Source organism: Pleurodeles waltl, chromosome 7 (genome assembly GCF_031143425.1).
Source record: "Pleurodeles waltl isolate 20211129_DDA chromosome 7, aPleWal1.hap1.20221129, whole genome shotgun sequence".
Lineage (NCBI taxonomy): Eukaryota > Metazoa > Chordata > Amphibia > Caudata > Salamandridae > Pleurodeles > Pleurodeles waltl.
In genome coordinates this window covers 437089467-437115355 of record NC_090446.1, presented here as the reverse complement: position 1 = coordinate 437115355, position 25889 = coordinate 437089467, and the positions used below count along the sequence as shown (strand labels likewise).

Sequence of the window (25889 nt, the reverse complement as noted above, 5' to 3'; positions counted from 1 at the left end):
ACGGAAGCTTCGGTACCGAAAAAAGCGGCTTCGGAGCCGAAAAGAAGCTCTTACACGGAAGAGCAAGGACTTTCCGGCCAAATGCTAAAACACAGATTTGAGCAGGAGATAGGTATGGGGGAACGAGACCATACCCAAAGGAGGTTGCATATCCAGAAATAGACTGGGAAAATACAAACTCTTCCTCCAATTAAAACCAAAAGAAAGCTGGCATTTCATGAGTCAGAAATGCAGCCGAAGGCAGAGGTGGCAAGAGATAAAACACCACCACCAAGGTTTTCGCCACAACCTTCTCCACTGCATTCACCACAGCTGTCCCCGGTAACAACACCCCCAATGCAGTCACCGACCCATACAGGGATGACACAGGATGATCCGGATGCATGGGACTTCTATGATGCTCCGGTATCAGACAACAGCCCAGATTGTTACCCAACAAGGCCGTCCCCTCCAGAGGACAGTACTGCATATACGCAGGTACTATCAAGGGCAGCTACATTCCACAATGTAGCAATGCATTCAGAGCCAATAGAGGATGATTTCCTATTCAACACCTTGGCGTCCACCCTCGCTTCCTACCAGAGTCTGCCAATGCTCCCAGGCATGCTCAAGCATGCAAAACAGGTCTTCCAGGAGCCAGTTAAAGGAAGGGCTATCACACCTTGGTGGAGAAAAAATACAAACCTCTCCCAATGGACCCTGTGTTTATAACACAGCAACTTACGCCAGACTCTGTAGTTGTAGGGGCAGCAAGAAAGAGGGCAAACTCTCAATCATCAGGAGACGCTCCACCGCCTGACAAGGAGAGTAGGAAGTTTGATGCAGCGGGCAAACGGGTGGCATCACAGGCAGCCAATCAATGGCAGATCGCAAACTCGCAAGCCCTACTGGCTCGCTACGACAGGGCACACTGGGACGAGATGCAACACATTATACAGCACTTGCCCAAAGAACACCAGAAACGTACCCAACAGGTTGTTGAGGAAGGACAAGCAATATCCAACAACCAAATAAGGTCCGCATTAGACTCGGCAGACACAGCAGCACGAACAGTCAACACTGCGGTAACCATTCGCAGGCATGCATGGTTACGAAGCTCAGGATTCAAGCCAGAAATCCAACAAGCTGTGTTAAACATGCCTTTTAACCAGGAACAATTGTTTGGGCCGGAGGTGGACACAGCAATTGATAAAATTAAAAAAGGACTCAGACACTGCCAAAGCCATGGGCGCGCTCTACTCCCCACAAAGCAGAGGCACATTTAGAAAGCCACAATTTAGAGGGGGGTTTCGTATGCAAACACCAGAACCTTCCACCTCGCAAACCAGACCCACCTATCAGGGACAATACCAGAGAGGAGGGTTTCGAGGCTCATATAGGGGTGGACAATTCCCAAGAGCAAGGGGAAAATTCCAAACCCCTAAAACAAGTCAAACCAAACAGTGACTTTAATGTCACAAAACCCCCCTTAACACCTGTGGGGGGGAGACTTACTGCATACTACAAAAACTGGACACACATAACTACGGACGCATGGTTCCTAGCCATTATCCAACATGGTTATTCCATAGAATACATAAATTTCCGGCTAGATGTGCCCCCAAGAGCACACAATATGTCCAAACACCTGTTACAACTAGAAGTCCAAGCATTGTTACAAAAACAAGCAATAGAGTTAGTACCCAACCATCAAAAAGGAACAGGCGTCTATTCACTATATTTCCCAATTCCAAAGAAAGACAAAACTTTAAGACCCATATTAGACCTCAGAATGCTGAATCTCTTCATCAAATCGGATCACTTCCACATGGTAACACTTCAAGACTTGGTTCCCATACTCAAAAAAGAGGACTACATGTCAGCATTAGATCTCAAGGATGCCTACTTTCACATACCCATACATCCTTCCCACAGAAAATACTTAAGGTTTGTAATACACGGCGTACACTATCAATTCAAAGTGTTACCGTTCGGGATAACAACAGCCCCAAGGGTATTCACAAAATGCCTTGCAGTAGTAGCCGCTCACATAAGGAGACAGCACATGCACGTATTCCCGTACTTAGACGACTGACTAATAAAAACCAGCCCTCAACAACAGTGTCTTCTTCACATGCAATACGTTATAGAAACTCTACACAAACTAGGGTTTTCTATAAATTACCAAAAATCACATCTGCAGCCATCCCAAATACAACAATACTTGGGAGCAACACTCAACACATAAAAAGCGATTGCCACTCCAAGTCCACAAAGGGTACAAGCGTTCCAAAATATAACACTAAACATACAGCCAAACCAACACTACCAAGTGAGGTTTGTAATGAAACTTCTAGGCATGATGTCTTCATGCATAGCCATTGTCCCAAACGCAAGATTACACATGCGGCCCTTACAACAGTGCCCTAGCAAAACAATGGACACAAGCACAGGGTCAACTCCAAGATCTAGTGTTGGTAGACCGCCAGACACATTTCTCGCTTCAATGGTGGAACCCTATGAATTTAAACCAAGGGCGGCCATTTCAAGACCCAGTGCCTCAAGACGTGATCACAACAGATGCTTCCATGATGGGGTGGGGAGCACACCTCAACCAGCACAGCATACATGGACAATGGGACAATCAACAAAAACAACTACACATAAATCATTTACAACTGTTGGCAGTGTTTCTAGCATTAAAAGCATTTCAACCACTGATAGCCCACAAACACATTCTTGTCAAAACCGACAACATGACGACAATGTATTACCTCAACAAACAAGGTGGGGCACACTCGTCACAACTGTGTCTTTTAGCACAGAAAATTTGGCATTGGGCAATTCACAATCACATTCGCCTAATAGCAAACTAAGTCAAAACAAACTCAAAGTAATACTTATAGCACCAACCTGGGCTCGCCAACCGTGGTACACAGCACTGCTAGATTTATCAGTAATACCTCACATCAAATTACCTCACAGGCCAGATCTGTTAACGCAACACAAACAACAGATCAGACACCCGAATCCAGCATCGCTCAATCTAGCAATCTGGCTCCTGAGATTTTAGAATTTGGACATTTAGACCTTACACAAGAATGTATGGAGGTCATTAAACAAGCTAGAAAACCCACTACAAGACATTGCTACACAAACAAATGGAAAAGATTTGTTTACTACTGCCACACTAATCAAATTCTACCACTGCATGCTTCCGCAAAAGACATTGTAAGCTACTTATTACACTTACAAAAGTCTAAGCTAGCATTCTCTTCAATTAAATTACATCTCACTGCAATATCTGCCTATCTGCAGATTACACGTTCAACATTGCTTTTTAGAATCCCAGTCATCAAGGCATTTATGGAGGGACTAAAAAGAATCATACCCCCAAGAACACCACCAGTACCTTCGTGGAACCTTAATGTTGTATTAACACGACTCATGGGACCACCATTCGAACCCATTCACTCTTGTGAGATGCAATACTTAACTTGGAAGGTAGCCTTTCTAATAGCTATCACATCACTTAGAAGAGTAAGTGTGATACAAGCATTTACTATACAAGAACCCTTTATACAAATACATAAACATAAAGTGGTTCTACGTACAAATCCCAAATTCTTACCAAAAGTCATATCGTCGTTCCACCTAAACCAAACAGTGGAACTCGCAGTCTTCTTTCCACAACCAGACTCAGTAGCCGAAAGAGCCTTACATACATTAGACATAAAGAGAGCGCTAATGTATTACAATGACAGGACAAAACTATTTCATAAAACAAAACAATTGTTTGTAGCCTTCCAAAAACCTCATGCAGGTAATCCTATATCCAAACAAAGCATTGCCAGATGGATAGTTAAATGTATTCAAACTTGTTATATCAAAGCAAAAAGAGATCTACCTATTACACCAAAAGCGCATTCCACTAGGAAAAAAGGCGCCACAATGGCCTTTCTGGGGAATATACCTATGACTGAAATTTGTAAGGCAGCCATCTGGTCTACCCCTCATACATTCACAAAACATTACTGTGTAGATGTGTTAACAACACAACAAGCCACAGTAGGACAGGCTGTATTAAGAACATTATTTCAAACAACTTCAACTCCTACAGACTAAGCCACCGCTTTTTAGGGGAGGTTACTGCTTAGTAGTCTATGCACAGCATGTGTATCTGCAGCTACACATGCCACCGAACGGAAAATGTCACTTACCCTGTGTACATCTGTTTGTGGCATGAGACGCTGCAGATTCACATGCGCCCTCCCACCTCCCCGGGAGCCTGTAACCGTTGTTAGTTGATTACGATTTGTAAATTTGTAAATAAATATTATTTTAATACACATTATGTACATACACACCTACTCCATTGCATGGGCACATCTACTATACTCTCAACTCCTACCTCACCCTCAGCGGGGAAAACAATCTAAGATGGAGTCGACGCCTATGCGCAATGGAGCCGAAAGGGAGGAGTCCCTCGGTTTCGTGACTCGAAAAGACTTCTTCAAAGAAAAACTACTTGTAACACTCCGAGCCCAACACTAGATGGCAGGATAATGCACAGCATGTGAATCTGCAGTGTCTCATGCCATGAACAGATGTACACTGGGTAAGTGACATTTTCCTTATAGTTCTATTTCAAGTTATTTTCAGGTTTGCAAACCATTCATGTTGGTATGTGCCCTTTTTTAAAGAATTGTGTAAAGATTTTAGATGAAGATTTTCTATAAAGTTTATTCTTTTTAATCTTAAAGGGTGTAGATTGTCGATGTTCCTTATATGTTTCAAAGGCACGTCAAAAATGGTGTGAACTGACGTCAGCACGGCGGGGAGGACCTCTTATTGCCACGATGATGTCACACGGAGCCGCGTGGATTTGGGCAATTGTGACGTCCTCGCCGACGTGCAGAGCTAGAGAGAGAAGTTTCCATCAAATTCTGCGCATGGGGAGAATTCATTAGGTGAGGAATCCACAGGTAGCTAATTTATCCACCAGAAAAAAAGTTACCGAAGGTAAGTAACTTGCTCTTCTTGTCCACAGACAGGTAGAAGAAGCTATCCACTATAACCAGTCATCTTTTAAAAAGACAGTCCACTTCAGTTCTCCATCTCAAAGTTCTGCTAGGCATGATGTCTTCAGCCATCTATCTTCTTCCCAATGCTCATCTACGGATGAGACCGTTACAGGAGGAACTGAATACGCAATAGCTACAAGTGCACAGCTCATTCGATGATATCATCCACATTACACCTGTGATGACAAGAGCTCTACCTTGGTGGATAGATCCAAACAATTTGGCATTGGGAATGTCTTTCCTTTCCCCACTCGCAGAGTACGTCATAATAGCAGATGCCATTGGGGAGGGCTGGGGAAGCCCATTTACAGGATCTGCAAATACAGGGCTAATGGAGTTCTCAGCAGTCAAAAAGGCACATCATTTTTTTCCTTAGAACTCAGAGCAGTTTCTCTTGCTTTTCAATCCTTTCTTTCCAGAGTACAAAAGTCATCAGTATGGACCAGAACAGACAATACGTCTGTGCCTTGCTTCAACAAGCAAGGAGGTACAAAATCTCATGCCCTCTCGCAGGAAGCTCAGTGCATATGGAAAATGCGTTAGGTCATCGCATCAGTATCAGAGCAAGCATTTTCTGGGGATCAGCAATACCTTTGCAGATACCTTAAGCAGAACAACTCAAATGTGTCACAAGTGGGCGGTAAAGCAAACAATCTTTAACACAGTTTTCTACAAATGGAGGATGCCAGCCCTGGATCTTTTTGCAAAAAAGACAACAAAAAATGCCAGTTCTACCCAAGTCAGGATACCCACAAGGGGTCTGGGGGAATACATTTTTGATACCATGGTCAGGGATCTTTGCCTACAATTTTCCCCTGATCCCCCTTATTCCCGGGCTCATCAGGCAGATGCCGGCTGATAACGATAACTCCTCGTTGGCCAGACAGCATTGGTTTATGGAGCTCATGTTGCTGTCTGAGGACCCTCACGTACAGTTCAAGCCTCAGAAGGATCCGTTATCAATGAATTACTGGTTATTGCTAAATTAATGTAGCCATCTGGTTAATTAAATCTTCACTGAACTGCACTAGGATAGGCAAGCTCCACCTTTCCAAATATCTGCTAACTTCAGCGTTGGAAGTACTTCTTTTTTCCTCAATACAGATCCTGACAGTCTCACAAGCCTAGCTGACTGGTTGAGGTACTCCCAGTTGTTACAGCGTATTCGAACGCCAAGCAAACTCCAACATCTCACCCTCTTTAAATCTTCTAATCAGTTTGGTGACTTACATCTTTTTTCTTATTGCTTCATATAAATGTAGGACTTATGTCTGTGTCTCCTTGATCTTTTCTAAACCAATAACACATTACAGTAGAAATCTGTCTATTGCAAGGCTTCAAATCTCATGCTCCATCACACCCTCCTCTCTTGATCTTACATACTGCTTCTCTTTATTGCTGCAAGCTAAAAATCATCCTCTCAAACTAGCTTTATGAACCTCCCAGACTAAGAAAATCACTGTATAGCTAAAATTAATTTCTGCTAAATCTACCAGACTTCTAAGCAGTACCACCCTGAAGCCTTCCTCCAGCAGCAGTGTCTATTAAAAATCTCCTATATAGGTCTGTAGGAGCAGTCCTATCCAACATCTGCAACACAGGAGAATAATTTGACAGTGCTGGGGCTTGCATATCACATATCTTTACACAGCTCATCAAAACACGGCTAAGCAATACATGATCTATCCTCAAATATGTTTTTCTAAGTAAAAAATATATATAACCTCATGCTGAGCTCTCAAAGTATCTATTAGCTGAAAATTGTGGTTCATCATCAAACCTCTTCGCCAATCTGTACGAGCAGTCCTGTCCAACATCAGCAATACAGGAGAATAATTTGACAGTGTTGGGGCTTGACTATCACATATCTTTACACAGCTCATCAAAACATGGCTAAGCAATACATGATCTATCCTTGACAGTGCAGTCTTGTTTCTTGTGATGACAGGCCACCAAAACAGCTCACCTTTCCTCGTTATCCACTGGTGACCATATTTTACTAATTCCCAGGCCCTTCAGAGTCAAATATTGAACCCTTAAATATTAGTACTCTGGTTGTACAGTATACAAACTACTCCTTCCCAAAAATATCTCAAACACCTGAGGACATCTTAGTTTCAGGTTGGTCTCTTCTAATCAGAATAATGTCACAATGCTGATATTTATTATATTCCAAGCCTTTTTCTCCAATCACCAAAATATGTTAATCTTTATTGTACACTCACTGAAAGCCAAATTGCTCCTAGCAATTTCCAAAATAGTTGTTTCTTTCATCTCAAGCCATCCTTCCTCCACCCATCATCTTGCCAAACACTGGACATTTTTGGGCTTCGGCTGCCTCAACACCTTCTCTACCGAGAACTATTCTTGTTTTTTTTTATTCTCCCAAATAGACACAAATAGGAATAATCATTTTAGGCTAATTCATTACACATTATGTTAATCTTTCTCCCCAGGCATGGGGTGTGAGGAGCGAAAGCACGGAGCTCCGGCCCGGGAACTCCCGTCCAAGCCCATCCTGTCACAATGGCCTCAGAACCGCAGCAGACTTGACACCAACCCACCCCACCCCCTCATTCCCCCCCTCCCCCGCCCCCAAAGCCAAGTGGGAGGACGGAAAGTGAAAAAGAACAGCGAGGCACGGCGGCACGGCTTAGAATCAGCACGATGGAGAGACAAGGCCTGGGGGTGACCAGGCACAAGATGGTGTGTGCAAACTGCGTTGCGAAGCGAGGACTGGGCGTGGAGCCTTCCTGCCGCTGAAGAAGGCGTAACGGGGGCAGGCAAAGAGCAGAGAGAGTCTGGGGGTGCTGTTGGCGGCCCAGGCGAGCGGTGACTTGGAGCAGTAGCCCTGGGTCTGACAGAGCAGAATGGGCCCAGCCGTGCCCAGTGCAGAACGTGGCTGGTGTCCCCACCCCTTCTGCCTGTGCGGGTGTTGCCGGCATGTGGTGGGCCCAGGAGAGAGGAGCGGGGCAGGCGCTGTCAGAGAGGGCCTCCCTCCCCCCCCCCCAAGCCCCAGAGCTAACGAGGAACCATGGGGGCGAGCTGGGGTGGCCCCCCACCATTGAAGAAGTGAGAAGGCGGCCCGCTAGGCCAGAGGAGCAGCAGCTGCGGTGGCAGCCCTGAGTGGAGCGATGGACAGCCCCATCCCTCCTGTCTGCGCGGACAGGGGCGGCAAGTGGAGGGACATGGGAGAAGAGAGGGTGCCAGCGGCAGGGGTAGTCACACCTCCCTCCTGCTCCCCGCTGCAGTCCCTAGCAGGCCAAGAGGGGGGCGAGAGGTGGCGGCCCCCTGGAGGAGGTGAGAGAGCAGCATGCCCGAAAGAGTGCCGCCTGGGTCTGAGGAGGGGCGGGGGAGGGAGCAGCCTACAAACTTGGCAACTAGCGACTACTAGCCCTGAAAGCAGAACGGGCCCGACATTGGTGAATACTGGGGGCGAACTGAGGCCCCTACCTCCGCTGCCACTCGAAGCCAGCAGCAAATCGACAAGGCACGGGGGGAGTGGATGAGGAACTGGTTGTGGGTTCCTCCCCCCTACAATTATTTTGGTGCGGGCCTTGAGTCCTTTAGCTCACGAAGGAAGCGTTGAACGACTGCACGCTTTGAGCATGAGCGAGCTCCACTGAAGTGCCCAGTGCAACCTAGCACAGTGGAGAGCCAGAGAGGAGGCGTGCAGAGGAAATAAACTCGTTCCTAGGCCATCCTCAATTGAAACTCCTGGCGCGACTCTCCATAGAGACATTGGGCGGCACTATCGCTAGAAATAGGCAAAGCCAGTAAGAAAAGGGAGATGGCAGGGGACACTAGGTTGCAGCCTGGCTATCTTGAGACAGTGAACACTAGCACTGCACAAATGGCACCTGTGAGTTGACTGACTGCAGACCCCTCTCTGGGGGACATACTACGGGCCATCACAGCCTCTAGGGAGATTTTGGAGTCCAAAATAGACACACTGGCAACCGACCTAGGCTTGCGCGAGGACCAACAATGACTGGCAGAAAGAATCACGACGACAGAACAAGAAATGGTGAACCTCAAATTAGCAATATCAGCGGCGGGGGACCAGCTGACCGTCTTGAAGCAGCAGGTGAGAGACCCTAGCGGTCCGCGCCGGAGACGCAGGAAAAAGGTCACAGTGAAACAATATTCAAATAGTGGGACAGCGTGAAAAGATTGAATTCAACTATATGACTTAGTACTTGGAGAACTGGATAGGTGACAAGACCATATCCAACCACCTGAATTCCAAGTTCCGTGGGAGAGAAGAGAATTAAACCCTCAACCCTAAAAACTATTCTCTTGTATCTGAATTGAACAGGGGACGCGCGAATAGTCTCTGGGGGCATGGGATAGGGAACAGGGATTTGGGAAGAGAAAGAGAAAGAGAAAGAAAAACACTGGTTTACAAAGGAGCATCACTGTTGTTCTAAGAAAGTTGCCTCGGGTGTGGTGCAGGAATTTCTAAGACCAAAAACGGATCAAAAACAAAAGAACTACAAATATCACAGAGTCTTTCAGCAAAATAACAATAATTATCATCATTCGATTGAGCAATCACAGAGTCTTTCAGCAAAAATTCACAAAAATCTTTAGCACTTGAATGCTCAACTATTAAACACACTATTGTAACTCACAACAAAATCGTTATAAAATCAAACTTATGAATTTGTCTTTTGTTATTCGTTTTCACACAATAGACGTGCCCCAAAAATAGTCAGAATAAACGTCTAATTCCTTATAGATATCGAGCGATGCTTTCAGGAGTTCACAACACTTAACTTCAATGCTGCCTTTAAAATTATTTCACAAGCTGTCTTTGGAAAATAGTCCTATATCATGGGTTTCTCAGGATCAACAATTGTTTTTCATAATGCACCAAAAGATCACTAACCTCGAGAAGGTTGAAAACAGAGGAACAAGAGGGGGATTTCTCACAAACCGACTTCTCCAAGAATGATTATTTGAGGGAAATGGAATACTGTTCATAAATTCTCCAGTCACCGTGAAAGTAATCCGCTGCAGAGAGGGAAGCTCCGATGAAGCCTTGCACTGAAATGACGACTCCAGAAAAGAATCACAGAAACTCCATCTGAACCGGGAACACCTGTGAGCGGAGGAAGATTCGAAGCCAAGCATAGGAAACACCTTGGCAGTTCTATTTATAGACTGGAGATGAGTCATCAGACTCATGCTGATGCTGAGTTATCAATCACTTCTGATTCATATGAAGGAATTCTGGTGAAGAGTAATCAGACACATGCTATTGATGAGTCATCAAACACTTCTGATGATTCATATGAAGGAATTCGATGTCTCCATAAACCACTTGGAACACAGTTCACAAATGGGACAACACTTGCTTTTATCAATATAAACAAACATGCAATGTAGTTTTTCTCACAAGTTACAGGGAAGTGCTGTGCTGTAAACACATTCATGACATGTTTCATTGTACTTCATACATGCTGATTTATTTTGTGTGGGTGCAGCAAGAAGAGTGCGTGTGTGAGTGCGAGTCCCAACAATAGGCACCAAGGTGGCACCAGAGGGCCTATCACAGTTTTTTGCATTCGAGAGGTGTGAGAAAGTAGCCTCTTTCTAGCCTTGTTACCCCCACTTTTGGCCTGTTTGTGAGTGTATGTCAGGGTGTTTTCACTGTCTCACTGGGATCCTGCCAGCCAGGGCCCAGTGCTCATAGTGAAAACCCTATGGTTTCAGTATGTTTGTTATGTGTCACTGGGACCCTGGTAGCCAGGACCCCAGTGCTCATAAGTTTGTGGCCTATATGTATGTGTTCCCTGTGTGATGCCTAACTGTCTCACTGAGGCTCTGCTAACCAGAACCTCAGTGGTTATGCTCTCTCATTTCTTCCAAATTGTCACTAACAGGCTAGTGACCAATTTTACCAATTTACATTGTCTTACTGGAACACCCTTATAATTCCCTAGTATATGGTACTGAGGTACCCAGGGTATTGGGGTTCCAGGAGATCCCTATGGGCTGCAGCATTTCTTTTGCCACCCATAGGGAGCTCTGACAATTCTTACACAGGCCTGCCACTGCAGCCTGAGTGAAATAACGTCCACGTTATTTCACAGCCATTTTACACTGCACTTAAGTAACTTATAAGTCACCTATATGTCTAACCTTTACCTGGTAAAGGTTAGGTGCAAAGTTACTTAGTGTGAGGGCACCCTGGCACTAGCCAAGGTGCCCCCACATTGTTCAGAGCCAATTCCCTGAACTTTGTGAGTGCGGGGACACCATTACACGCGTGCACTACATATAGGTCACTACCTATATGTAGCTTCACAATGGTAACTCCGAATATGGCCATGTAACATGTCTAAGATCATGGAATTGCCCCCTCTATGCCATCCTGGCATTGTTGGCACAATTCCATGATCCCAGTGGTCTGTAGCACAGACCCTGGTACTGCCAAACTGCCTTTCCTGGGGTTTCACTGCAGCTGCTGCTGCTGCCAACCCCTCAGACAGGTTTCTGCCCTCCTGGGGTCAAGCCAGGCTTGTCCCAGGATGGCAGAACAAAGGACTTCCTCTGAGAGAGGGTGTTACACCCTCTCCCTTTGGAAAATGGTGTGAAGGCAGGGGAGGAGTAGCCTCCCCCAGCCTCTGGAAATGCTTTCTGGGGCACAGATGTGCCCAATTCTGCATAAGCCAGTCTACACCGGTTCAGGGGACCCCTTAGCCCTGCTCTGGCGCGAAACTGGACAAAGGAAAGGGGAGTGACCACTCCCCTGACCTGCACCTCCCCTGGGAGGTGTCCAGAGCTCCTCCAGTGTGCTCCAGACCTCTGCCATCTTGGAAACAGAGGTGCTGCTGGCACACTGGACTGCTCTGAGTGGCCAGTGCCACCAGGTGACGTCAGAGACTCCTTCTGATAGGCTCCTTCAGGTGTTGCTAGCCTATCCTCTCTCCTAAGTAGCCAAACCCTCTTTTCTGGCTATTTAGGGTCTCTGTCTCTGGGGAAACTTTAGATAACGAATGCAAGAGCTCATCCGAGTTCCTCTGCATCTCTCTCTTCACCTTCTGCCAAGGAATCGACTGCTGACCGCGCTGGAAGCCTGCAACACTGCAACAAAGTAGTAAAGACGACTACTGCAACTCTGTAACGCTGATCCTGCCGCCTTCTCGACTGTTTTCCTGGTGGTGCATGCTGTGGGGGTAGTCTGCCTCCTCTCTGCACTAGAAGCTCAGAAGAAATCTCCCGTGGGTCGACGGAATCTTCCCCCTGCAACCGCAGGCACCAAAAAGCTGCATTACCGGTCCCTTGGGTCTCCTCTCAGCACGACGAGCGAGGTCCCTCGAATCCAGCAACTCTGTCCAAGTGGCCCCCACAGTCCAGTGACTCTTCAGTCCAAGTTTGGTGGAGGTAAGTCCTTGCCTCACCTCGCTAGACTGCATTGCTGGGAACCGCGACTTTTGCAGCTACTCCGGCCTCCGTGCACTTCCGGCGGAAATCCTTTGTGCACAGTCCAGCCTGGGTCCACGGCACTCTAACCTGCATTGCACGACCTCCTAAGTTGTTCTCCGGCGACGTGGGACTTCTTTGTGCGACTTCGGGTGAGCACCGTTTCACGCATCCTCGTAGTGCCTGTTTCTGGCACTTCTCCGGGTGCTACCTGCTGCTGAGAGGGCTCCTTGTCTTGCTCGACGTCCCCTCTCTCTCCTGGTCCAACTTGCGACCTCCTGGTCCCTCCTGGGCCACAGCAGTGTCCAAAAACGCTAACCGCACGATTTGCAGCTAGCAAGGCTTGTTGGCGTTCTTTCAGCGGGAAAACACTTCTGCACGACTCTACAAGGCGAGAGGGATCCGTCCTCCAAAGGGGAAGTCTCTAGCCCTTTGCGTTCCTGCAGAAACCGCAGCTTCTTCTGTCCAGTAGAAGCTTCTTTGCACCCGCAGCTGGCATTTCCTGGGCATCTGCCCATCTCCGACTTGCTTGTGACTTTTGGACTTGGTCCCCTTGTTCCACAGGTACCCTAGATTAGAAATCCACAGTAGTTGCATTGTTGGTTTGTGTCTTTCCTGCATTATTCCTCTAACACGACTTCTTTATCCTTAGGGGAACTTTAGTGCACTTTGCACTCACTTTTCAGGGTCTTGGGGAGGGTTATTTTTCTAACTCTCACTATTTTCTAATAGTCCCAGCGACCCTCTACAAGGTCACATAGGTTTGGGGTCCATTCGTGGTTCACATTCCACTTTTGGAGTATATGGTTTGTGTTGCCCCTATCCCTATGTGTCCCCATTGCATCCTATTGTAACTATACATTGTTTGCACTGTTTTCTAAGACTATACTGCATATTTTTGCTATTGTGTATATATATCTTGTGTATATTTCCTATCCTCTCACTGAGGGTACACTCTAAGATACTTTGGCATATTGTCATAAACATAAAGTACCTTTATTTTTAGTATAACTGTGTATTGTGTTTTCTTATGATATTGTGCATATGACACTAAGTGGTACTGTAGTAGCTTCACACGTCTCCTAGTTCAGCCTAAGCTGCTCTGCTAAGCTACCATTATCTATCAGCCTAAGCTGCTACACACCCTATACACTAATAAGGGATAACTGGGCCTGGTGCAAGGTGCAAGTACCCCTTGGTACTCACTACAAGCCAGTCCAGCCTCCTACATTGGTTGTGCAGCGGTGGGATAAGAACTTTGAGACTACTTACCACTCTTGTCATTGTACTTTTCATAAGAGAAAAATATACAAAACAAGGTCAGTGTATATACACATAGCCAAAAAGTTTTGCATTTCCTCTTTTCACTCTTTTCTAAGTGCTGAAAAGTACTTCTAACTTTCTAAAAAGTTCTAAAAAGTTTTAAAAGTTTTTTTCTCTGTCTTTCTAAAAGCTCTGACAAACTTTTTTCTCTTTTTCTATCACTTTAACTCTCTCTAAAATGTCTGGCACAGGCCAAAATGTTGACCTGTCTAAGATTGCATATGATCACCTTAGCTGGAAAGGAGCAAGGAGTCTCTGCATAGAGAGAGGTTTGAGTATAGGGAAGAATCCTTCCTTGGAATTGTTGCTTAATATGCTTAGAGAACAAGATAAGGCCATAGGGGCCACATCTGTTGAAAAAGTAGCAAATGGTTCCCAATCTGATCCAGGGACTCCCCCAGGAAAAGATTCAGGAAAGAAAGTTCCTAGCCTGCCCATTACTAGACAGTCTAGCATAGTTGGTAATGATGAAGAGCCACACCATACAAATAGTGTTGTCTCACATCATAGCAAAAGCATTTATTCACATCACAGTGGTACTGATGTTTCTGTTAGCCAAGCTGTTAGGGTGCCCTCTGTAAGGGACAGGTCTCCTTCTGTTCATTCCCATCATACCTCTGTATCTAGAAATGTCCCTCCCACCAACCCTGATGACAGATTGTTAGAAAGGGAACTCAATAAGTTGAGGGTGGAACAAACCAGACTGAAGCTTAAAAAGCAACAGCTGGATTTGGATAGACAGTCTTTAGAATTAGAGAAGGAAAGACAGAAGTTGGGTTTAGAAACCCATGGTGGCAGCAGCAGTATTCCCCATAGTCATCCTGTAAAAGAGCATGATTCCAGGAATCTGCACAAGATAGTTCCCCCTTATAAGGAGGGGGATGACATTAACAAGTGGTTTGCTGCACTTGAGAGGGCCTGTGTTGTACAGGATGTCCCTCAAAGGCAGTGGCCTGCTATCCTATGGCTATCATTTAGTGGAAAAGGTAGGGTTAGGCTCCTTACTGTGAAAGAAAGTGATGCCAATAATTTTACAGTACTTAAGAATGCACTCCTGGATGGTTATGGCTTAACTACTGAACAGTACAGGATAAAGTTCAGAGAGACCAAAAAGGAGTCTTCACAAGACTGGGTTGATTTCATTGACCATTCAGTGAAGGCCTTGGAGGGGTGGTTACTTGGCAGTAAAGTTACTGATTATGACAGCCTGTATAACTTGATCCTGAGAGAGCATATTCTTAATAATTGTGTGTCTGATTTGCTGCACCAGTACTTGGTGGACTCTGATCTGACCTCTCCCCAAGAATTGGGAAAGAAGGCAGACAAATGGGTCAGAACAAGGGTGAACAGAAAAGTTCATACAGGTGGTGACAAAGAGAACAACAAGAAGAAAGATGGTGAAAAATCTCAAGATAAGCAAGGGGATAAGGGTAAAACCAAAGATTCCACTTCAAATCTTAAACACTCTTCAGGGGGTGGGGATAAAACAAATTCTTCCTCTTCTTCTCAACCTACACAATTTTAAAAAGCCTTGGTGCTTTGTGTGTAAAAATAGAGGCCATAGGCCAGGGGATAAGTCCTGTCCAGGTAAACCCCCTGAGCCTACCACCACTAATACATCAAGCTCTAGTGCCCCTAGCAGTAGTGGTACTAGTGGTGGGACTGCTGGCAACAGTCAAGTTAAGGGTGTAGTTGGGTTCACTTATGGGTCCATAGTAGAAACTGGGGTAGTCAGTCCCAAGACAGTTTCTGTCACACCTAGTGGCATTGGCCTTGCCACACTGGCTGCTTGTCCTCTTACAATGGATAAGTACAGGCAGACAGTTTCAATAAATGGTGTTGAGGCCTTGGCCTACAGGGACACAGGTGCCAGTATCACTTTGGTGACTGAAAACCTAGTGCACCCTGATCAACACATCATTGGACAACAGTATAAGATTATTGATGTCCATAACTCCACTAAGTTTCTTCCCTTAGCTATAATTCAGTTTAGTTGGGGTGGAGTTACTGGCCCTAAGCAAGTGGTGGTATCACCTAGCTTACCTGTAGACTGTCTCTTAGGTAATGACCTAGAGGCCTCAGGTTGGGCTGATGTAGTTTTATGCCCATGCAGCCATGCTGGGCATCCCTGAGGAATTGTTCCCTCTCATTTCTACTGAAATGAAAAAGCAAAGGAGAGAAGGCCTGAAAACTCAGGATCCCCCTCCAACAACAGGTAAAAGGGGTATCACAGTATCTCCTAACCACCCTGCCATTCAGGATACCATTCCTGTGGTGGGAGAAACCTCTCCTGGGGTGGCACCTGTTCCAAGGGAATCATCAGTTGGCAAAACTGTACTCCCTGAGGTAGAAGTACCTCTCTGTGGGATAACTAACATTGGTGAGAAAAAGAGCACCATTTTAGTTAACATGGAGCATCCCTCCAACCCTCCCAGAGAAACTTTAGTGCAGAAACCCTGCACTGCCTCACAACACTTAGGACAGCATCCCTGCCCTAGTGTGGAGCTCATAGGACAGCATCCCTGCCCTGCTCCAACTCAAGAGAAACAGCATCCCTGTTCTCTCTTCCAGCCATATGGACAAAGTTTTTGCCCAGCTATGGCTTTTCTGAGACAGCATCCCTGTCTGGCATTTCCATCACTACAAATAGGTTCAGTGGACAATTCCCACTGCTCTAAACTAAAACTTACTGATAGAAACTCTGAAAATACATCTTCACATTGTTGCTTAGCTAAAAAACTTCAAACAGGGTGGTTTACATCCCCACAGGGAAGTAACCATATAGTGGATTATAAAGGGAGTAACCAGTCTATTGCAGAGCTACTCTCTACTTATCACCACTTAGACAATAAAGTCTCAACTGGCCAAGGTTAGCCTTATTGTCCTTCGTTTGGGGGGGGGGGGGTTGTGTGAGAAAGTAGCCTCTTTCTAGCCTTGTTATCCCCACTTTTGGCCTGTTTGTGAGTGTATGTCAGGGTGTTTTCACTGTCTCACTGGGATCCTGCCAGCCAGAGCCCAGTGCTCATAGTGAAATCCCTATGTTTTCAGTATGTTTGTTATGTGTCACTGGGACCCTGCTAGTCAGGACCCCAGTGCTCATAAGTTTGTGGCCTATATGTATGTGTTCCCTGTGTGGTGCCTAACTGTCTCACTGAGGCTCTGCTAACCAGAACCTCAGTGGTTATGCTCTCTCATTTCTTCCAAATTGTCACTAACAGGCTAGTGACCAATTTTACCAATTTACATTGGCTTACTGGAACACCCTTATAATTCCCCAGTATATGGTACTGAGGTACCCAGGGTATTGGGGTTCCAGAAGATCACTATGGGCTGCAGCATTTCTTTTGCCACCCATAGGGAGCTCTGACAATTCTTACACAGGCCTGCCACTGCAGCCTTAGTGAAATAACGTCCACGTTATTTCACAGCCATTTTACACTGCACTTAAGTAACTTATAAGTCACCTATATGTCTAACCTTTACCTGGTAAAGGTTAGGTGCAAAGTTACTTAGTGTGAGGGCACCCTGGCACTAGCCAAGGTGCCCCCACATTGTTCAGGGCCAATTCCCCGGACTTTGTGAGTGCGGGGACACCATTACACGCGTGCACTACATATAGGTCACTACCTATATGTAGCTTCACAATGGTAACTCCTAATATGGCCATGTAACATGTCTAAGATCATGGAATTGCCCCCTCTATGCCATCCTGGCATTGTTGGCACAATTCCATGATCCCAGTGGTCTGTAGCACAGACCCTGGTACTGCCAAACTGCCTTTCCTGGGGTTTCACTGCAGCTGCTGCTGCTGCCAACCCCTCAGACAGGTTGCTGCCCTCCTGGGGTCAAGCCAGGCTTGTCCCAGGATCGCAGAACAAAGGACTTCCTCTGAGAGAGGGTGTTACACCCTCTCCCTTTGGAAAATGGTGTGAAGGCAGGGGAGGAGTAGCCTCCCCCAGCCTCTGGACATGCTTTCTGGGGCACAGATGTGCCCAATTCTGCATAAGCCAGTCTACACCGGTTCAGGGGACCCCTTAGCCCTGCTCTGGCGCGAAACTGGACAAAGGAAAGGGGAGTGACCACTCCCCTGACCTGCACCTCCCCTGGGAGGTGTCCAGAGCTCCTCCAGTGTGCTCCAGACCTCTGCCATCTTGGAAACAGAGGTGCTGCTGGCACACTGGACTGCTCTGAGTGGCCAGTGCCACCAGGTGACGTCAGAGACTCCTTCTGATAGGCTCCTTCAGGTGTTGCTAGCCTATCCTCTCACCTAATTAGCCAAACCCTCTTTTCTGGCTATTTAGGGTCTCTGTCTCTGGGGAAACTTTAGATAACGAATGCAAGAGCTCATCCGAGTTCCTCTGCATCTCTCTCTTCACCTTTTGCCAAGGAATCGACTACTGACCGTGCTGGAAGCCTGCAACACTGCAACAAAGTAGTAAAGACGACTACTGCAACTCTGTAACGCTGATCCTTCCGCCTTCTCGACTGTTTTCCTGGTGGTGCATGCTGTGGGGGTAGTCTGCCTCCTCTCTGCACTAGAAACTCCGAAGAAATCTCCCGTGGGTCGACGGAATCTTCCCCCTGCAACCGCAGGCACCAAAAAGCTGCATTACCGGTCCCTTGGGTCTCCTCTCAGCACGACGAGCGAGGTCCCTCGAATCCAGCAACTCTGTCCAAGTGGCCCCCACAGTCCAGTGACTCTTCAGTCCAAGTTTGGTGGAGGTAAGTCCTTGCCTCACCTCGCTAGACTGCATTGCTGGGAACCGCGATTTTTGCAGCTACTCCGGCCTCCGTGCACTTCCGGCGTAAATCCTTTGTGCACAGTCCAGCCTGGGTCCACAGCACTCTAACCTGCATTGCACGACCTCCTAAGTTGTTCTCCGGCGACGTGGGACTTCTTTGTGCGACTTCGGGTGAGCACCGTTTCACGCATCCTCGTAGTGCCTGTTTCTGGCACTTCTCCGGGTGCTACCTGCTGCTGAGAGGGCTCCTTGTCTTGCTCGACGTCCCCTCTCTCTCCTGGTCCAATTTGCGACCTCCTGGTCCCTCCTGGGCCACAGCAGCATCCAAAAACGCTAACCGCACGATTTGCAGCTAGCAAGGCTTGTTGGCGTTCTTTCGGCGGAAAAACACTTCTGCACGACTCTACAAGGCGAGAGGGATCCGTCCTCCAAAGGGGAAGTCTCTAGCCCTTTGCGTTCCTGCAGAAACCGCAGCTTCTTCTGTCCAGTAGAAGCTTCTTTGCACCCGCAGCTGGCATTTCCTGGGCATCTGCCCATCTCCGACTTGCTTGTGACTTTTGGACTTGGTCCCCTTGTTCCACAGGTACCCTAGATTGGAAATCCACAGTTGTTGCATTGTTGGTTTGTGTCTTTCCTGCATTATTCCTCTAACACGACTTCTTTATCCTTAGGGGAACTTTAGTGCACTTTGCACTCACTTTTCAGGGTCTTGGGGAGGGTTATTTTTCTAACTCTCACTATTTTCTAATAGTCCCAGCGACCCTCTACAAGGTCACATAGGTTTGGGGTCCATTCGTGGTTCGCATTCCACTTTTGGAGTATATGGTTTGTGTTGCCCCTATCCCTATGTGTCCCCATTGCATCCTATTGTAACTATACATTGTTTGCACTGTTTTCTAAGACTATACTGCATATTTTTGCTATTGTGTATATATATCTTGTGTATATTTCCTATCCTCTCACTGAGGGTACACTCTAAGATACTTTGGCATATTGTCATAAAAATAAAGTACCTTTATTTTTAGTATAACTGTGTATTGTGTTTTCTTATGATATTGTGCATATGACACTAAGTGGTACTGTCGTAGCTTCACACGTCTCCTAGTTCAGCCTAAGCTGCTCTGCTAAGCTACCATTATCTATCAGCCTAAGCTGCTAGACACCCTATACACTAATAAGGGATAACTGGGCCTGGTGCAAGGTACCAAGTACCCCTTGGTACTCACTACAAGCCAGTCCAGCCTCCTACATTAGAGGGCACACAGGGTGCTGAGCAGGCCGCCCCCTCTTGGGGCCCGGCCGCGGCCGGTAGTGGCCCGGCTACTGCATTATAAAGACTGAAACCACATCCTTGGACAAGCCCGGAAGAGGGAAAAACTAAGAGTAGAGAAGAACGTGGTCTGCATTTTTCCGGATTTCTTGCGTGAAGTGCAGAAACACCGAGCCACATTTCTAGAGGTAAAAAAACAGTTGCGGGTATTACATATTCCGTATGCTATGCTCTTTCCTGCCACGCTGAGGGTGGCGGAGGGGCGGGGAGCGAGATTCTTCCGAACTCCGCAAGAGACACAAGACTTGCTGGATGGCCGTGCAGGAGTTGCAGATACTAGCACACACTGGAGAAACCCAGGAGCTGACGAAGGCGGTCCGGGGGACCCCGACACAGCAAAGCAGCAACCTCCTTGGAGGAAGCACGAAGAGAGAGACTATGCGCTACTGCTGCCGTGGCGTCGCTGGGCGGAGGGGGGGGTGGGGTGAGTCCAGCCCCAGGTCGGAGATGACAGCAAGAGAAGTGCAGCAGTCTGATTTGGAGGGGGAATCCGAAAGCTCGACAGCACTGAGCATGGAACTGCCGGTGGTGACACCAGGGACATCTGACAACATCGTTTAACGCCCTGGTAGGGGACTGGAAAACAAGTAGAGAAGCCCACCGCAGGGAGCCTACGAAACAACAAATTACGCAACTCTGAGTTCTGAAGGAACCGGATGGGGTGTGACCTGTAGCCGAGGGCCCTGCGCAGCCGTGGATCTGACCTCACGCACCTCACAAGAAGTGTTACTTGCTCACAACCAGTTTGGATGGGAGTTTTTTTGTTACCTGTTCTGGGGTAGGGGAGTTGGGAAGTTTGTTGTTTGCTATTTGAAGGGAACCTGGCGGCTGCACCACCCGACAAGCAGTCCTGAAGAAACATATTGTATATATACGACCGAATTATGGCAGGTGGGTGCAAAATGACAATTACATAACATTAGATCCTAATGGGGGACTCACAACATTATAAGGTAGTCTCCTGGAATATCAAGGGTATGCATAACATGACTAAACAATATAAGGTATTTTTCTACCTGTAGAGGAGGGGGGCCCATATAGCTATGCTGCAGGAAACATACCTGACGGCGGCAGAGGGGTAGGCCTGCAAAGGAGAGGGAGGGGCCAGGCGTATTACATAACTTCTCCAGTATTGGGGTATCTTTCATAGATTCACATGCTTGAATCATTCCCCGTCGTCGAAGTGGGAGTCCCACGGTACATAGAAAGCAATAATTAGAGATTTTTTTTGTTTTATTTTTTTTTCATATATTGAAGTCAATAGGAGAAACACCTTCAATTGTAGAACTATCAGCCTCTTTAGAAAGAGCCCAAATTTCAGCCAATCAGGCGTGACCACCCCTTTAGAATCCTCAGCACAGAGGCTCAGTCTCTCAGATTTTCTACCGCACGTCGTGTGTAAGGGAGTCTCCCTGAGCTCTGCTCAGTTTTCTATCTCTTCAAGAGAAATTCTTAGAAACTTTCACTTTGCTCTTACTGCAGAATCCAAGGTAGCATGTGGCAAGGTACACTCAGAGCCATCCATACCTGCTTCTCCATCAAAGAAGCTCAAAAGGCCTTCAAGTTCACTGCCACCGTCGGCGTCCAGAAAATCTACACCGTCGACGAGCGCTCCGTCAACGACAGGCCTTGCTTCGTCGACGACTACAGCGACGGCCACGTTTACGGCTCCTTCATCACCGATGATCGTAACTTCGTCTCCGCTGTCATCTACAACGATAACGTCGGTGAGTTTGAAGTATGGTCCATCGTCGGCTCACACCCTGAAGATCACAAAGAGGCCGTCGACGGGTAAGAAGCTGAAATCTTTACCGTCGACGCATTCATTGACGAGTAAATTCAGAAAATCTCGACGGAAAGCGTGGCAATATTGACATCGTCGACTCGACGCTGGCGGCACCGATAGCGACTCCACCGACGACGGCTCCGTCGACGCCTACTCCGTCGACGAGAACACCATCGACGAGTGCTCCGTCGACGGCGGCTCCGTCGACGACTCATTATCCTCATTTTGGAGCATTTCGTTACCTGCCGCAGAGAATTCTACCTATAAAGAGCAAGTCTTCTCTATTGCTTCCATCACATACATCGCCCAGTAAGGTCACACCAATTCCTCCGCAGCATCTATTTGCTGACGAAGATGATGACGATGACGTTTATTCTGATGATGGCTTCTTTCCGGTGGCACGTAGTCCATCTGTGGCAAGAGGAGGATGAAGAGGAAGATCTCCAGCCTTATTCGGACCAGCAGGATCAAAGTCACCTACAACTTCAAGGACAACAAGAACAGACAGTTCAGATGCCGGTCTCGTTGATAAACAACCTTCAACAGATGATGCAGGATTATTATTCGAGATTTCCTCCACCTGGTTCTTCTACCCCGGTACAACCTCCACAGACACCAGTGTCCACCCCGGCTAGACCTTCAGAATTTCCGGACCCTACCACAGCACCTTCATCTGCTCAGGGTATTGCTTCACCTTCATCCGAGGACGAGCAAGAAGAAGGTGAGATACAGGACTCTGACTCTCTCATTCCTGAATGGGATGAGTATCAAATCCAAACTCCATCTCCTACACCACCACAAGTGGACTCTCCACCGCAGGACATTGGTGGCTTCCATAGTGTCATGGAAAGAGCTGCGAAAAGATTCCAGCTGCCAATTACATCGAAGCAGTCAGACTGTTTTCTTTATGACTTCAAAGAAGATACTAGGAAGTCTGTAAGGGCCATACCCATTGTTGATTTCATTTGGGAGGAAGGCCTAAAGGTCATGCAGACTCCATCCTCCATTCCCGCAGTCTTGCCGAGACTTGAGAAGAAATATAAGGCACCAGACAATTCCCCAGCATGTTTGATTAGCCATCCTAAACCGGATTCGGTAATTTCGCAGGCAGCTCAGAGGAGGTCCAGGAATCCATCGGCATCTCTGACTGCCCCCCCAGACAAAGAAGGACGTTGTTTGGACTCCATAGGGAAAACGTTTTCAACTATGGCGGCCACCACTGTTAGAACAGCAAACTCTCTAGCAATCCTTGGGAGATACGATCGCCAGATGTGGTCTGACATGTCACAATTCATAGACATGTTACCTGAGGACAGTAGAGTAGAAGCACGTAAGATTCTACAAGAAGGTGAAAAGATTTCGGCTGAAATCATAGACTCTGCCATTGATGTTTCCTCTACAGGTTTTCGCCAGTTGGCCGGGGCGGCCGTACTCAGGCGCCAGGGGTGGCTCAAAGCTACTTCTTTTAGGCCTGAAGTGCAATTAAAGATTCTGGACATGCCGTATGATGGCGAGCTTTTGTTTGGCAAGCATGTCGATGATGCGTTGCAGTCTATTAAAGCAGACACTGAGACAGCCAGATCTCTGGCAACGCTACAATACAAAAGACAGCCCTTTCGGGGAGCGAGAGGGAGAGGAACCTTTTCATATAGAGGAGGCTCTCAACAATATCGTCATTACTCCTCTTACCAAGGTCAATTTCGATCAACCTTTGGTCAGCAACAACCGCATTCCTTTCGTCAACAGTCATCCGCTCACTTCAGGCAACAAACGAGAAGAAAGTCGGCTTTCAAGGCCAAGGAGACGGCAAGGAAGCACTGACCCTCATCAAGTGTCTGCACCCAGCCCCTATATCAACACTCTTATAGGGGGCAGAATTTCCAAATTTCTACACCAGTGGTCCAGAATAACTTCAGACAAATGGGTACTGGATATTATCAACCGGGGACATACACTAGAATTCAACCAACCTCCACCTCATGTACCACCAAGAGGTCCCCCGCCAGCCCATCTCAACGAGCTTATGGATCAGATTGCTATTTTAATGAAGAAGGGAGCAATAGAGGTCGTACCAAGAAGCCGGAGGGCAACAGGTTTTTACTCTCGCTTTTTCCTTATCCGGAAGAAGACAGGGGACTGGAGGCCTATTTTAGATCTTCGTTCGCTCAACAAATACCTCAAGAAACAATCTTTTCGCATGATCTCCCTTCAAGACGTCCTGCGCCTGCTCAACCGAGGGGACTTTATGAAATCGTTAGATCTTCAGGACGCATATTTCCACATTCCCATTCACCCCAATCATCGGAAATTCTTGCGATTCAGGGTTGCAGGCATTCATTACCAGTTCAGAGTGTTGCCTTTTGGACTCAGGTCGGCCCCAAGAGTATTCACCAAGGTTTTGGCACCGGTGGCAGCCCACCTCAGACAATTAGGGGTACAGGTGTTCCCGTATTTAGACGACTGGCTAATAAAGGCACGAACAACATCGAAGGCTGCCAGAGACACGGAGACATGTCTATCCCTTTTCGGAGCTTTGGGCTTAACAGTCAATTACCCCAAGTCTCACTTTTCTAGGAGCCATCTTGGACACTGTTCACGCAAAAGCCTCTGCTTCACAGGACAGGCGAAAGAAACTTCGAGACTTAGCAGCACGTCTCGGCAAAAGAAAGTCCGCTTCAGTGCGGACTTACAAGTCTTTTCTGGGGATGCTATCGTCTTGCATTCCATTGATAAAAAACTGTTGTCTGCACATGAGGACACTTCAACAGCAATTAGACAATCAATGGAAACAAATAGAAGGCTCTTTCGACGATGTAATCCGAATAACCCCATCAGCAAAGCAGGCTTTCAAGTGGTGGAAGGATACTCCCCTCGTCTCAGATGGTCTGTCATTTCTGAAGGACAAGACCATGCACGTAATAACAGATGCATCCCTAGAGGGATGGGGTGCTCATTTGCAGGATCTTTCAGTGAGGGGGAAATGGTCCACTCAAGAATCGACTCTCCACATAAATGTATTGGAGTTAAGAGCGGTTGCCTTGGCACTCAAATCCTTCCTCACAAACATCAGGAATTCTTCAGTCTTGATAAGAACAGACAATACCACGGTCATGCATTACATCAACAAACAAGGAGGCACAAAATCTCGAGCATTATCTCTAGAGGCGCAAAAGCTGTGGCATTGGGTAATTCAACATCGAATCTCCATCAGAGCAGAACATCTCCCAGGGATCACCAACACCTGGGCAGATGCCCTAAGCAGGACTCGAACCAGCTGCCACGAGTGGGAACTCAATCAGTCAGTTCTCGACCGTCTCTTTCGTCGTTGGGGCAAACCCAGTCTAGATCTGTTCGCGACCAGAGACAACAAGAAATGCCAACACTTCGCAAGCTGGCGACCGCAGAAGGGATCAAAGGGGAATGCGTTTTTGATCAGATGGTCAGGGATTTATGCATACGCTTTTCCCCCGCTTCCACTCATCCCGAGACTTCTGTAAAAGATGAAGAGGGAACCATGCAGGGTTCTATTAATTGCTCCCAGATGGCCACGCCAGTTCTGGTTCACAGAACTTCTATTACTTTCGGAACAACCTCACGTTCGACTAAAGACAATACCGGAATTGTTAACAATGAACCAGGGTCAGGTTCGTCATCCCAACCCGACATCTCTTCGTTTATCAGCCTGGCTCCTGAATTCTATGAATTCGATGGACTAGATATCCCTCCAGATTGCAGGGAGGTGCTTGCCTGTGCCAGGGCTCAGTCTACAAACCGAACATATAAGTTCAAGTGGAAGAGGTTTTGCTTATGGTGCTCAACTTCCAACGTTCATCCTCTAAGGTCCTCTCCTGAACAAATTCTGCCATATTTATTGCATTTGGCTAAATCCGGCCTTTCACATTCATCTATCAGAGTGCACCTGGCTGCCATATCCCGTTTCCGACGGACGTCTCAGTCACCTTCTCTATGGTCGTCCAGAATAATAAAGCAATTTCTCAAGGGTTTATTTAGGATGTTTCCACCAATTCATCGTCCTGCGCCGCAGTGGCATTTGAACATTGTGCTCTCCCAATTAATGAAACATCCGTTTGAACCCATTCATAGGGTGGATCTCAAATTCATTTCTTTGAAAACAGCCCTTCTTCTGGCCTTGACGTCAGCGAAGAGGGTCAGCGATATCCAAGCCTTCACAATTTCTCCACCTTTCCTCCAAT

General features: G+C 47.0%; 1 protein-coding gene across 2 annotated transcripts in view; it reads left to right on the top strand.

Annotated features, from left to right (window-relative positions):
* Nucleotides 1–25889, top strand: part of RABEP2 (rabaptin, RAB GTPase binding effector protein 2) — a 703205-nt gene that overhangs the window by 446283 nt on the left and 231033 nt on the right. The gene's annotated exons all lie outside the window — the stretch shown is intronic.